Here is a 10,000-nt window from a genome sequence, read left to right on the forward strand (position 1 = left end):
AGACAGTCTGGCTTTGAAGACAAAGTTTTGGTAAGTCCAAACCTACAAACTCCAAAGGGGGCACCCGGATTTGAACCGGGGACCTCTTGATCTGCAGTCAAATGCTCTACCACTGAGCTATACCCCCACAAAACACCTTGTCTGAAAATAGTAAAAAAATAATAATAATTCCTTCAATGAGACAATAACTAATAAAGACAGTCTGGCTTTGAAGACAAAGTTTTGGTAAGTCCAAACCTGCAAACTCCAAAGGGGGCACCCGGATTTGAACCGGGGACCTCTTGATCTGCAGTCAAATGCTCTACCACTGAGCTATACCCCCACAAAAAGTGCTGTCTTAAAATAATGAAAAAAATAATAATTCCTTCAATGAGACAATAACTAATAAAGACAGTCTGCCTTTGAAGACAAAGTTTTGGTAAGTCCAAACCTGTCAAATGCTCTACCACTGAGCTATACCCCCACAAAATGCATTGCCTGAAAATAGTGAAAAAAATTACTTACTTTAATGAGACAATATCTAATAAAGAGAGACTGGCTTTGAAGACAAAGTTTTGGTAAGTCCAAACCTGCAAACTCCAAAGGGGGCAGCCGGATTTGAACCGGGGACCTCTTGATCTGCAGTCAAATGCTCTACCACTGAGCTATACCCCCACACAACACCTTGTCTGAAAATAGTAAAAAAAATAAATAATAAAAAAAAAAAATAAATAAAAATAAAAAAATAAAAACCTTCCTTTAAAGAGACAATATCTAATAAAGGCGGTCTGGCTTTGAAGACAAAGTTTTAGTAAGTCCAAACCTGCAAACTCCAAAGGGGGCACCCGGATTTGAACCGGAGACCTCTTGATCTGCAGTCAAATGCTCTACCACTGAGCTATACCCCCATATAATGCATTGCCTGAAAATAGTGGGAAAAAAATGACTTACTTTAATGAGACAATATCTAATAAAGACAGTCTGGCTTTGAAGACAAAGTTTAGGTAAGTCCAAACCTGCAAACTCCAAAGGGGGCAGCCGGATTTGAACCGGGGACCTCTTGATCTGCAGTCAAATGCTCTACCACTGAGCTATACCCCAACAAAACACCTTGTCTGAAAATAGTAAAAAAAAAAAAAATAAATAAAAATAAAAAAATAAAAACCTTCCTTTAAAGAGACAATATCTAAGGTAAGTCCAAACCTGCCAAATGCTCTACCACTGAGCTATACCCCCACAAAATGCATCGCCTGAAAATAGTGAAAAAAAATGACTTAGTTTAATGAGACAATATCTAATAAAGAGAGACTGGCTTTGAAGACAAAGTTTTGGTTAGTCCAAACCTGCCAAGTCCAAAGGGGGCACCCGGATTTGAACCGGGGACCTCTTGATCTGCAGTCAAATGCTCTACCACTGAGCTATACCCCCACAAAAAGTGCTGTCTTAAAATAATGAAAAAATAATAATAATTCCTACAATGAGACAATAACTAATAAAGACAGTCTGGCTTTGAAGACAAAGTTTTGGTAAGTCCAAACCTGCAAACTCCAAAGGGGGCACCCGGATTTGAACCGGGGACCTCTTGATCTGCAGTCAAATGCTCTACCACTGAGCTATACCCCCACAAAACACCTTGTCTGAAAATAGTAAAAAAAATAATAATAAAAAAAAACAAAACAAAAAAAAACCTTCCTTTAAAGAGACAATATCTAATAAAGAGAGTCTGGCTTTGAAGACAAAGTTTTAGTAAGTCCAAACCTGCAAACTCCAAAGGGGGCACCCGGATTTAAACCGGAGACCTCTTGATCTGCAGTCAAATGCTCTACCACTGAGCTATACCCCCATATAATGCATTGCCTGAAAATAGTGGGGAAAAAAATGACTTACTTTAATGAGACAATATCTAATAAAGACAGTCTGGCTTTGAAGACAAAGTTTTGGTAAGTCCAAACCTGCAAACTCCAAAGGGGGCAGCCGGATTTGAACCGGGGACCTCTTGATCTGCAGTCAAATGCTCTACCACTGAGCTATACCCCCACACAACACCTTGTCTGAAAATAGTAAAAAAAAAAAAAAAAATTCCTTTAAAGAGACAATATCTAATAAAGACAGTGTGGCTTTGAAGACAAAGTTTTGGTAAGTCCAAACCTGCAAACTCCAAAGGGGGCACCCGGATTTGAACCGGGGACCTCTTGATCTGCAGTCAAATGCTCTACCACTGAGCTATACCCCCACAAAATGCATCGCCTGAAAATAGTGGAAAAAAATTACTTACTTTAATGAGACAATATCTAATAAAAAGAGACTGGCTTTGAAGACAAAGTTTTGGTTAGTCCAAACCTGCCAAGTCCAAAGTGGGCACTCGGATTTGAATTGAGGACCTCTTGATCTGCAGTCAAATGCTCTACCACTGAGCTATACCCCCACAAAACACCTTGTCTGAAAATAGTAAAAAAAAAAAAAAAAACTTCCTTTAAAGAGACAATATCTAATAAAGACAGTCTGGCTTTGAAGACAAAGTTTTGGTAAGTCCAAACCTGCCAAATGCTCTACCACTGAGCTATACCCCCACAAAATGCATTGCCTGAAAATAGTGAAAAAAATTACTTACTTTAATGAGACAATATCTAATAAAGAGAGACTGGCTTTGAAGACAAAGTTTTGGTTAGTCCAAACCTGCCAAAGGCAAAGGGGGCACCCGGATTTGAACCGGAGACCTCTTGATCTGCAGTCAAATGCTCTACCACTGAGCTATACCCCCACAAAACACCTTGTCTGAAAATAGTAAAAAAAATAAATAATAAAAAAAAAAATAAATAAAAATAAAAAAATAAAAACCTTCCTTTAAAGAGACAATATCTAATAAAGGCGGTCTGGCTTTGAAGACAAAGTTTTAGTAAGTCCAAACCTGCAAACTCCAAAGGGGGCACCCGGATTTGAACCGGAGACCTCTTGATCTGCAGTCAAATGCTCTACCACTGAGCTATACCCCCATATAATGCATTGCCTGAAAATAGTGGGGAAAAAAATGACTTACTTTAATGAGACAATATCTAATAAAGACAGTCTGGCTTTGAAGACAAAGTTTAGGTAAGTCCAAATCTGCAAACTCCAAAGGGGGCAGCCGGATTTGAACCGGGGACCTCTTGATCTGCAGTCAAATGCTCTACCACTGAGCTATACCCCCACAAAACACCTTGTCTGAAAATAGTAAAAAAAAAAAAAAAACTTCCTTTAATGAGACAATAACTAATACAGACAGTCTGGCTTTGAAGACAAAGTATTGGTAAGTCCAAACCTGCAAACTCCAAAGGGAGCACCCGGATTTGAACCAGGGACCTCTTGATCTACAGTCAAATGCTCTACCACTGAGCTATACCTCCACAAAAAGAGCTGTCTTAAAATAATGAAAAAAAAAAAAAAAATTCCTTCAATGAGACAATAACTAACAAAGACAGTCTGGCTTTGAAGACAAAGTTTTGGTAAGTCCAAACCTGCCAAATGCTCTACCACTGAGCTATACCCCCACAAAATGCATCGCCTGAAAATAGTGAAAAAAAATGACTTAGTTTAATGAGACAATATCTAATAAAGAGAGACTGGCTTTGAAGACAAAGTTTTGGTTAGTCCAAACCTGCCAAGTCCAAAGGGGGCACCCAGATTTGAACCGGGGGCCTCTTGATCTGCAGTCAAATGCTCTACCACTGAGCTATACCCCCACAAAAAGTGCTGTCTTAAAATAATGAAAAAATAATAATAATTCCTACAATGAGACAATAACTAATAAAGACAGTCTGGCTTTGAAGACAAAGTTTTGGTAAGTCCAAACCTGCAAACTCCAAAGGGGGCACCCGGATTTGAACCGGGGACTTCTTGATCTGCAGTCAAATGCTCTACCACTGAGCTATACCCCCACAAAACACCTTGTCTGAAAATAGTAAAAAAAATAAATAAAAAAAAATAAAAATAAAAAAATAAAAAACCTTCCTTTAAAGAGACAATATCTAATAAAGACAGTCTGGCTTTGAAGACAAAGTTTTAGTAAGTCTAAACCTGCAAACTCCAAAGGGGGCACCCGGATTTGAACCGGAGACCTCTTGATCTGCAGTGAAATGCTCTACCACTGAGCTATACCCCCATATAATGCATTGCCTGAAAATAGTGGGGAAAAAAATGACTTACTTTAATGAGACAATATCTAATAAAGACAGTCTGGCTTTGAAAACAAAGTTTTGGTTAGTCCAAACCTGCCAAATGCTCTACCACTGAGCTATACCCCCACAAAATGCATCGCCTGAAAATAGTGAAAAAAAATTACTTACTTTAATGAGACAATATCTAATAAAAAGAGACTGGCTTTGAAAACAAAGTTTTGGTTAGTCCAAACCTGCCAAGTCCAAAGTGTGCACTCGGATTAGAATTGGGGACATCTTGATCTGCAGTCAAATGCTCTACCACTGAGCTATACCCCCACAAAACACCTTGTCTGAAAATAGTAAAAAAAAAAAAAAACTTCCTTTAAAGAGGCAATATCTAATAAAGACAGTCTGGCTTTGAAGACAAAGTTTTGGTAAGTCCAAACCTGCCAAATGCTCTACCACTGAGCTATACCCCCACAAAATGCATTGCCTGAAAATAGTGAAAAAAATTACTTACTTTAATGAGACAATATCTAATAAAGAGAGACTGGCTTTGAAGACAAAGTTTTGGTTAGTCCAAACCTGCCAAAGGCAAAGGGGGCACCCGGATTTGAACCGGAGACCTCTTGATCTGCAGTCAAATGCTCTACCACTGAGCTATACCCCCACAAAACACCTTGTCTGAAAATAGTAAAAAAAAAAAAAATAAAAATAAAAAAATAAATAAAAATAAAAAACTAAAAACCTTCCTTTAAAGAGACAATATCTAATAAAGGCAGTCTGGCTTTGAAGACAAAGTTTTAGTAAGTCCAAACCTGCAAACTCCAAAGGGGGCACCCGGATTTGAACCGGGGACCTCTTGATCTGCAGTCAAATGCTCTACCACTGAGCTATACCCCCACAAAATGCATCGCCTGAAAATAGTGAAAAAAAATTACTTACTTTAATGAGACAATATCTAATAAAAAGAGACTGGCTTTGAAGACAAAGTTTTGGTTAGTCCAAACCTGCCAAGTCCAAAGTGGGCACTCGGATTTGAATTGGGGACCTCTTGATCTGTAGTCAAATGCTCTACCACTGAGCTATACCCCCACAAAACACCTTGTCTGAAAATAGTAAAAAAAAAAAAAAACTTCCTTTAAAGAGACAATATCTAATAAAGACAGTCTGGCTTTGAAGACAAAGTTTTGGTATGTCCAAACCTGCCAAATGCTCTACCACTGAGCTATACCCCCACAAAATGCATTGCCTGAAAATAGTGAAAAAAATTACTTACTTTAATGAGACAATATCTAATAAAGAAGACAAAGTTTTGGTTAGTCCAAACCTGCCAAAGGCAAAGGGGGCACCCGGATTTGAACCGGAGACCTCTTGATCTGCAGTCAAATGCTCTACCACTGAGCTATACCCCCACAAAACACCTTATCTGAAAATAGTAAAAAATAAATAATAAAAAAAAAAAAAAAATAAAAATAAAAAAATAAAAACCTTCCTTTAAAGAGACAATATCTAATAAAGACAGTCTGGCTTTATAGTGCTTATAGTGCTCAAAGGGGGCACCCGGATTTGAACCGGAGACCTCTTGATCTGCAGTCAAATGCTCTACCACTGAGCTATACCCCCATATAATGCATTGCCTGAAAATAGTGGGAAAAAAAATGACTTACTTTAATGAGACAATATCTAATAAAGACAGTCTGGCTTTGAAGACAAAGTTTTGGTAAACCCAAACCTGCAAACTCCAAAGGGGGCAGCCGGATTTGAACCGGGGACCTCATGATCTGCAGTCAAATGCTCTACCACTGAGCTATACCCCAACACAACACCTTGTCTGAAAATAGTTAAAAAAAAAAAAAAAAAAAACTTCCTTTAAAGAGACAATATCTAATAAAGACAGTCTGGCTTTGAAGACAAAGTTTTGGTATGTCCAAACCTGCCAAATGCTCTACCACTGAGCTATACCCCCACAAAATGCATTGCCTGAAAATAGTGAAAAAAATTACTTACTTTAATGAGACAATATCTATTAAAGAGAGACTGGCTTTGAAGACAAAGTTTTGGTTAGTCCAAACCTGCCAAAGGCAAAGGGGGCACCCGGATTTGAACCAGAGACCTCTTGATCTGCAGTCAAATGCTCTACCACTGAGCTATACCCCCACAAAACACCTTGTCTGAAAATAGTAAAAAAAAAAAATAATAAAAAAAAATAAATAAATAAAAATAAAAAAATAAAAACCTTCCTTTAAAGAGACAATATCTAATAAAGGGAGTCTGGCTTTGAAGACAAAGTTTTAGTAAGTCCAAACCTGCAAACTCCAAAGGGGGCACCCGGATTTGAACCGGAGACCTCTTGATCTGCAGTCAAATGCTCTACCACTGAGCTATACCCCCATATAATGCATTGCCTGAAAATAGTGGGAAAAAAAATGACTTACTTTAATGAGACAATATCTAATAAAGACAGTCTGGCTTTGAAGACAAAGTTTTGGTAAATCCAAACCTGCAAACTCCAAAGGGGGCAGCCGGATTTGAACCGGGGACCTCTTGATCTGCAGTCAAATGCTCTACCACTGAGCTATACCCCAACACAACACCTTGTCTGAAAATAGTTAAAAAAAAAAAAAAACTTCCTTTAAAGAGACAATATCTAATAAAGACAGTCTGGCTTTGAAGACAAAGTTTTGGTAAGTCCAAACCTGCAAACTCCAAAGGGGGCACCCGGATTTGAACCGGGGACCTCTTGATCTGCAGTCAAATGCTCTACCACTGAGCTATACCCCCACAAAACGCCTTGTCTGAAAATAGTAAAAAAATAATAATAATTCCTTCAATGAGACAATATCTAATAAAGACAGTCTGGCTTTGAAGACAAAGTTTTGGTAAGTCCAAACCTGCAAACTCCAAAGGGGGCACCCGGATTTGAACCGGGGACCTCTTGATCTGCAGTCAAATGCTCTACCACTGAGCTATACCCCCACAAAACACCATGTCTGAAAATAGTAAAAAAAAAAAATAATAAAAAAAAAATAAAATAAAATAAAATAAAAACCTTCCTTTAAAGAGACAATATCTAATACAGACAGTCTGGCTTTGAAGACAAAGTTTTAGTAAGTCCAAACCTGCAAACTCCAAAGGGGGCACCCGGATTTGAACCGGAGACCTCTTGATCTGCAGTCAAATGCTCTACCACTGAGCTATACCCCCACAAAACACCTTGTCTGAAAATAGTAAAAAAAAAAACAAAAAAAAAAACCTTCCTTTAAATAGACAATATCTAATAAAGATAGTCTGGCTTTGAAGACAACGTTTTGGTTAGTCCAAACCTGCCAAGTCCAAAGTTGGCAAAAAGATTTGAATCAGGACCTTCTTGATTTGCAGTTAAATCCTCTACCACTGAGTTATAACGTCAAAAAGAGGTCTTTGCAAAACCAGTGAAAGAAGATAACGCCCTTCAATGTCACAACATATGACAAAGACAGTCTGGCTTTGAAGACATAGCTTTGGTTAGTCCAAAGCAACCAAATCCAAAGGGTGCACCCAGATTTGAAACAAGGACCTCTTGATCTACTGTCAAATGCTCTACCGATGAGTTATACACCCACAAAACGCCTTGTCTGAAAATAGTAAAAAAAATAAATAAATAAATAAAAAAACTTCCTTTAAAGAGACAATATCTAATAAAGACAGTCTGGCTTTGAAGACAAAGTTTTGGTAAGTCCAAACCTGCAAACTCCAAAGGGGGCACCCGGATTTGAACCGGGGACCTCTTGATCTGCAGTCAAATGCTCTACCACTGAGCTATACCCCCACAAAACACCTTGTCTGAAAACAGTAAAAAAATAATAATAATTCCTTCAATGAGACAATAACTAATAAAGACAGTCTGGCTTTGAAGACAAAGTTTTGGTTAGTCCAAACCTGCCAAGTCCAAAGTTGGCAAAAAGATTTGAATCAGGACCTTCTTGATTTGCAGTTAAATCCTCTACCACTGAGTTATAACGTCAAAAAGAGGTCTTTGCAAAACCAGTGAAAGAAGATAACGCCCTTCAATGTCACAACATATGACAAAGACAGTCTGGCTTTGAAGACATAGCTTTGGTTAGTCCAAAGCAACCAAATCCAAAGGGTGCACCCAGATTTGAAACAAGGACCTCTTGATCTACTGTCAAATGCTCTACCGATGAGTTATACACCCACAAAACGCCTTGTCTGAAAATAGTAAAAAAAATAAATAAATAAATAAATAAACTTCCTTTAAAGAGACAATATCTAATAAAGATAGTCTGGCTTTGAAGACAAAGTTTTGGTAAGTCCAAACCTGCAAACTCCAAAGGGGGCACCCGGATTTGAACCGGGGACCTCTTGATCTGCAGTCAAATGCTCTACCACTGAGCTATACCCCCACAAAACGCCTTGTCTGAAAATAGTAAAAAAAAATAAATAAATAAATAAAAAAACTTCCTTTAAAGAGACAATATCTAATAAAGATAGTCTGGCTTTGAAGACAAAGTTTTGGTAAGTCCAAACCTGCAAACTCTAAAGGGGACATCTGGATTTGAACCGGGGACCTCTTGATCTGCAGTCAAATGCACTACCACTGAGCTATACCCCCACAAAAACTGCTGTTTTAAAATAATGAAAAAATAATAATTCCTTCAATGAGACAATAACTAATAAAGACAGTCTGGCTTTGAAGACAACGTTTTGGTTAGTCCAAACCTGCCAAGTCCAAAGTTGGCAAAAAGATTTGAATCAGGACCTTCTTGATTTGCAGTTAAATCCTCTACCACTGAGTTATAACGTCAAAAAGAGGTCTTTGCAAAACCAGTGAAAGAAGATAACGCCCTTCAATGTCACAACATATGACAAAGACAGTCTGGCTTTGAAGACATAGCTTTGGTTAGTCCAAAGCAACCAAATCCAAAGGGTGCACCCAGATTTGAAACAAGGACCTCTTGATCTACTGTCAAATGCTCTACCGATGAGTTATACACCCACAAAACGCCTTGTCTGAAAATAGTAAAAATAAATAAATAAATAAATAAAAAAAGTTCCTTTAAAGAGACAATATCTAATAAAGATAGTCTGGCTTTGAAGACAAAGTTTTGGTTAGTCCAAACCTGCCAAATCCAAAGGGGGCATCCGGATTTGAACCGGAGACTTCTTGATCTGCAGTCAAATGCTCTACCACTGAGATATACCCCCATATAATGCATTGCCTGAAAATAGTGGGAAAAAAAACAACTTACTTTAATGAGACAATATCTAATAGAGACAGTCTGGCTTTGAAGACAAAGTTTTGGTAAGTCCAAACCTGCCAAATGCTCTACCACTGAGCTATACCCCCACAAAAAGGTGCTGTTTTAAAATAATTTAAAAAAAAATAATAATTCCTTCAATGAGACAATAACTAATAAAGACAGTCTGGCTTTGAAGACAAAGTTTTGGTAAGTCCAAACCTGCCAAATGCTCTACCACTGAGCTATACCCCCACAAAATGCATTGCCTGAAAATAGTGAAAAAAATTACTTACTTTAATGAGACAATATCTAATAAAGAGAGACTGGCTTTGAAGACAAAGTTTTGGTTAGTCCAAACCTGCCAAGTCCAAAGGGGGCACCCAGATTTGAACCGGGGGCCTCTTGATCTGCAGTCAAATGCTCTACCACTGAGCTATACCCCCATATAATGCATTGCCTGAAAATAGTGGGAAAAAAAATGACTTACTTTAATGAGACAATATCTAATAAAGACAGTCTGGCTTTGAAAACAAAGTTTTGGTTAGTCCAAACCTGCCAAATGCTCTACCACTGAGCTATACCCCCACAAAATGCATCGCCTGAAAATAGTGAAAAAAAATTACTTACTTTAATGAGACAATA

General features: G+C 38.0%; 34 non-coding genes across 34 annotated transcripts; all 34 read right to left on the bottom strand.

Annotated features, from left to right (window-relative positions):
* Positions 1-55: 55 nt before the first annotated feature.
* trnac-gca (transfer RNA cysteine (anticodon GCA)) lies at positions 56-127 on the bottom strand. The gene has a single exon. It is a non-coding gene; the product is annotated as a tRNA-Cys (tRNA).
* Positions 128-250: 123 nt separating this feature from the next.
* Positions 251-322, bottom strand: trnac-gca (transfer RNA cysteine (anticodon GCA)). The gene has a single exon. It is a non-coding gene; the product is annotated as a tRNA-Cys (tRNA).
* Positions 323-582: 260 nt separating this feature from the next.
* On the bottom strand, positions 583-654 carry trnac-gca (transfer RNA cysteine (anticodon GCA)). Its single transcript has one exon. It is a non-coding gene; the product is annotated as a tRNA-Cys (tRNA).
* Positions 655-815: 161 nt separating this feature from the next.
* Positions 816-887, bottom strand: trnac-gca (transfer RNA cysteine (anticodon GCA)). Its single transcript has one exon. It is a non-coding gene; the product is annotated as a tRNA-Cys (tRNA).
* A 121-nt stretch (positions 888-1,008) lies between these two features.
* On the bottom strand, positions 1,009-1,080 carry trnac-gca (transfer RNA cysteine (anticodon GCA)). Its single transcript has one exon. It is a non-coding gene; the product is annotated as a tRNA-Cys (tRNA).
* A 255-nt stretch (positions 1,081-1,335) lies between these two features.
* trnac-gca (transfer RNA cysteine (anticodon GCA)) lies at positions 1,336-1,407 on the bottom strand. Its single transcript has one exon. It is a non-coding gene; the product is annotated as a tRNA-Cys (tRNA).
* A 123-nt stretch (positions 1,408-1,530) lies between these two features.
* On the bottom strand, positions 1,531-1,602 carry trnac-gca (transfer RNA cysteine (anticodon GCA)). Its single transcript has one exon. It is a non-coding gene; the product is annotated as a tRNA-Cys (tRNA).
* Positions 1,603-1,750: 148 nt separating this feature from the next.
* trnac-gca (transfer RNA cysteine (anticodon GCA)) lies at positions 1,751-1,822 on the bottom strand. The gene has a single exon. It is a non-coding gene; the product is annotated as a tRNA-Cys (tRNA).
* A 122-nt stretch (positions 1,823-1,944) lies between these two features.
* On the bottom strand, positions 1,945-2,016 carry trnac-gca (transfer RNA cysteine (anticodon GCA)). Its single transcript has one exon. It is a non-coding gene; the product is annotated as a tRNA-Cys (tRNA).
* Positions 2,017-2,140: 124 nt separating this feature from the next.
* Positions 2,141-2,212, bottom strand: trnac-gca (transfer RNA cysteine (anticodon GCA)). Its single transcript has one exon. It is a non-coding gene; the product is annotated as a tRNA-Cys (tRNA).
* Positions 2,213-2,332: 120 nt separating this feature from the next.
* trnac-gca (transfer RNA cysteine (anticodon GCA)) lies at positions 2,333-2,404 on the bottom strand. Its single transcript has one exon. It is a non-coding gene; the product is annotated as a tRNA-Cys (tRNA).
* Positions 2,405-2,668: 264 nt separating this feature from the next.
* On the bottom strand, positions 2,669-2,740 carry trnac-gca (transfer RNA cysteine (anticodon GCA)). The gene has a single exon. It is a non-coding gene; the product is annotated as a tRNA-Cys (tRNA).
* A 160-nt stretch (positions 2,741-2,900) lies between these two features.
* trnac-gca (transfer RNA cysteine (anticodon GCA)) lies at positions 2,901-2,972 on the bottom strand. Its single transcript has one exon. It is a non-coding gene; the product is annotated as a tRNA-Cys (tRNA).
* A 122-nt stretch (positions 2,973-3,094) lies between these two features.
* trnac-gca (transfer RNA cysteine (anticodon GCA)) lies at positions 3,095-3,166 on the bottom strand. The gene has a single exon. It is a non-coding gene; the product is annotated as a tRNA-Cys (tRNA).
* A 124-nt stretch (positions 3,167-3,290) lies between these two features.
* trnay-gua (transfer RNA tyrosine (anticodon GUA)) lies at positions 3,291-3,362 on the bottom strand. Its single transcript has one exon. It is a non-coding gene; the product is annotated as a tRNA-Tyr (tRNA).
* Positions 3,363-3,626: 264 nt separating this feature from the next.
* trnac-gca (transfer RNA cysteine (anticodon GCA)) lies at positions 3,627-3,698 on the bottom strand. The gene has a single exon. It is a non-coding gene; the product is annotated as a tRNA-Cys (tRNA).
* A 123-nt stretch (positions 3,699-3,821) lies between these two features.
* Positions 3,822-3,893, bottom strand: trnac-gca (transfer RNA cysteine (anticodon GCA)). The gene has a single exon. It is a non-coding gene; the product is annotated as a tRNA-Cys (tRNA).
* Positions 3,894-4,045: 152 nt separating this feature from the next.
* Positions 4,046-4,117, bottom strand: trnac-gca (transfer RNA cysteine (anticodon GCA)). The gene has a single exon. It is a non-coding gene; the product is annotated as a tRNA-Cys (tRNA).
* Positions 4,118-4,713: 596 nt separating this feature from the next.
* trnac-gca (transfer RNA cysteine (anticodon GCA)) lies at positions 4,714-4,785 on the bottom strand. The gene has a single exon. It is a non-coding gene; the product is annotated as a tRNA-Cys (tRNA).
* Positions 4,786-4,946: 161 nt separating this feature from the next.
* trnac-gca (transfer RNA cysteine (anticodon GCA)) lies at positions 4,947-5,018 on the bottom strand. Its single transcript has one exon. It is a non-coding gene; the product is annotated as a tRNA-Cys (tRNA).
* Positions 5,019-5,458: 440 nt separating this feature from the next.
* On the bottom strand, positions 5,459-5,530 carry trnac-gca (transfer RNA cysteine (anticodon GCA)). The gene has a single exon. It is a non-coding gene; the product is annotated as a tRNA-Cys (tRNA).
* A 139-nt stretch (positions 5,531-5,669) lies between these two features.
* trnac-gca (transfer RNA cysteine (anticodon GCA)) lies at positions 5,670-5,741 on the bottom strand. Its single transcript has one exon. It is a non-coding gene; the product is annotated as a tRNA-Cys (tRNA).
* A 122-nt stretch (positions 5,742-5,863) lies between these two features.
* On the bottom strand, positions 5,864-5,935 carry trnac-gca (transfer RNA cysteine (anticodon GCA)). The gene has a single exon. It is a non-coding gene; the product is annotated as a tRNA-Cys (tRNA).
* Positions 5,936-6,203: 268 nt separating this feature from the next.
* On the bottom strand, positions 6,204-6,275 carry trnac-gca (transfer RNA cysteine (anticodon GCA)). Its single transcript has one exon. It is a non-coding gene; the product is annotated as a tRNA-Cys (tRNA).
* Positions 6,276-6,437: 162 nt separating this feature from the next.
* trnac-gca (transfer RNA cysteine (anticodon GCA)) lies at positions 6,438-6,509 on the bottom strand. The gene has a single exon. It is a non-coding gene; the product is annotated as a tRNA-Cys (tRNA).
* Positions 6,510-6,631: 122 nt separating this feature from the next.
* trnac-gca (transfer RNA cysteine (anticodon GCA)) lies at positions 6,632-6,703 on the bottom strand. Its single transcript has one exon. It is a non-coding gene; the product is annotated as a tRNA-Cys (tRNA).
* A 124-nt stretch (positions 6,704-6,827) lies between these two features.
* On the bottom strand, positions 6,828-6,899 carry trnac-gca (transfer RNA cysteine (anticodon GCA)). Its single transcript has one exon. It is a non-coding gene; the product is annotated as a tRNA-Cys (tRNA).
* A 123-nt stretch (positions 6,900-7,022) lies between these two features.
* On the bottom strand, positions 7,023-7,094 carry trnac-gca (transfer RNA cysteine (anticodon GCA)). Its single transcript has one exon. It is a non-coding gene; the product is annotated as a tRNA-Cys (tRNA).
* A 156-nt stretch (positions 7,095-7,250) lies between these two features.
* Positions 7,251-7,322, bottom strand: trnac-gca (transfer RNA cysteine (anticodon GCA)). Its single transcript has one exon. It is a non-coding gene; the product is annotated as a tRNA-Cys (tRNA).
* Positions 7,323-7,854: 532 nt separating this feature from the next.
* On the bottom strand, positions 7,855-7,926 carry trnac-gca (transfer RNA cysteine (anticodon GCA)). The gene has a single exon. It is a non-coding gene; the product is annotated as a tRNA-Cys (tRNA).
* Positions 7,927-8,449: 523 nt separating this feature from the next.
* Positions 8,450-8,521, bottom strand: trnac-gca (transfer RNA cysteine (anticodon GCA)). The gene has a single exon. It is a non-coding gene; the product is annotated as a tRNA-Cys (tRNA).
* Positions 8,522-8,658: 137 nt separating this feature from the next.
* trnac-gca (transfer RNA cysteine (anticodon GCA)) lies at positions 8,659-8,730 on the bottom strand. Its single transcript has one exon. It is a non-coding gene; the product is annotated as a tRNA-Cys (tRNA).
* A 521-nt stretch (positions 8,731-9,251) lies between these two features.
* trnac-gca (transfer RNA cysteine (anticodon GCA)) lies at positions 9,252-9,323 on the bottom strand. The gene has a single exon. It is a non-coding gene; the product is annotated as a tRNA-Cys (tRNA).
* A 406-nt stretch (positions 9,324-9,729) lies between these two features.
* trnac-gca (transfer RNA cysteine (anticodon GCA)) lies at positions 9,730-9,801 on the bottom strand. Its single transcript has one exon. It is a non-coding gene; the product is annotated as a tRNA-Cys (tRNA).
* Positions 9,802-10,000: the final 199 nt, after the last annotated feature.

The sequence above is a fragment of the Garra rufa genome, chromosome 20 (assembly GCF_049309525.1).
Source record: "Garra rufa chromosome 20, GarRuf1.0, whole genome shotgun sequence".
NCBI lineage: Eukaryota > Metazoa > Chordata > Actinopteri > Cypriniformes > Cyprinidae > Garra > Garra rufa.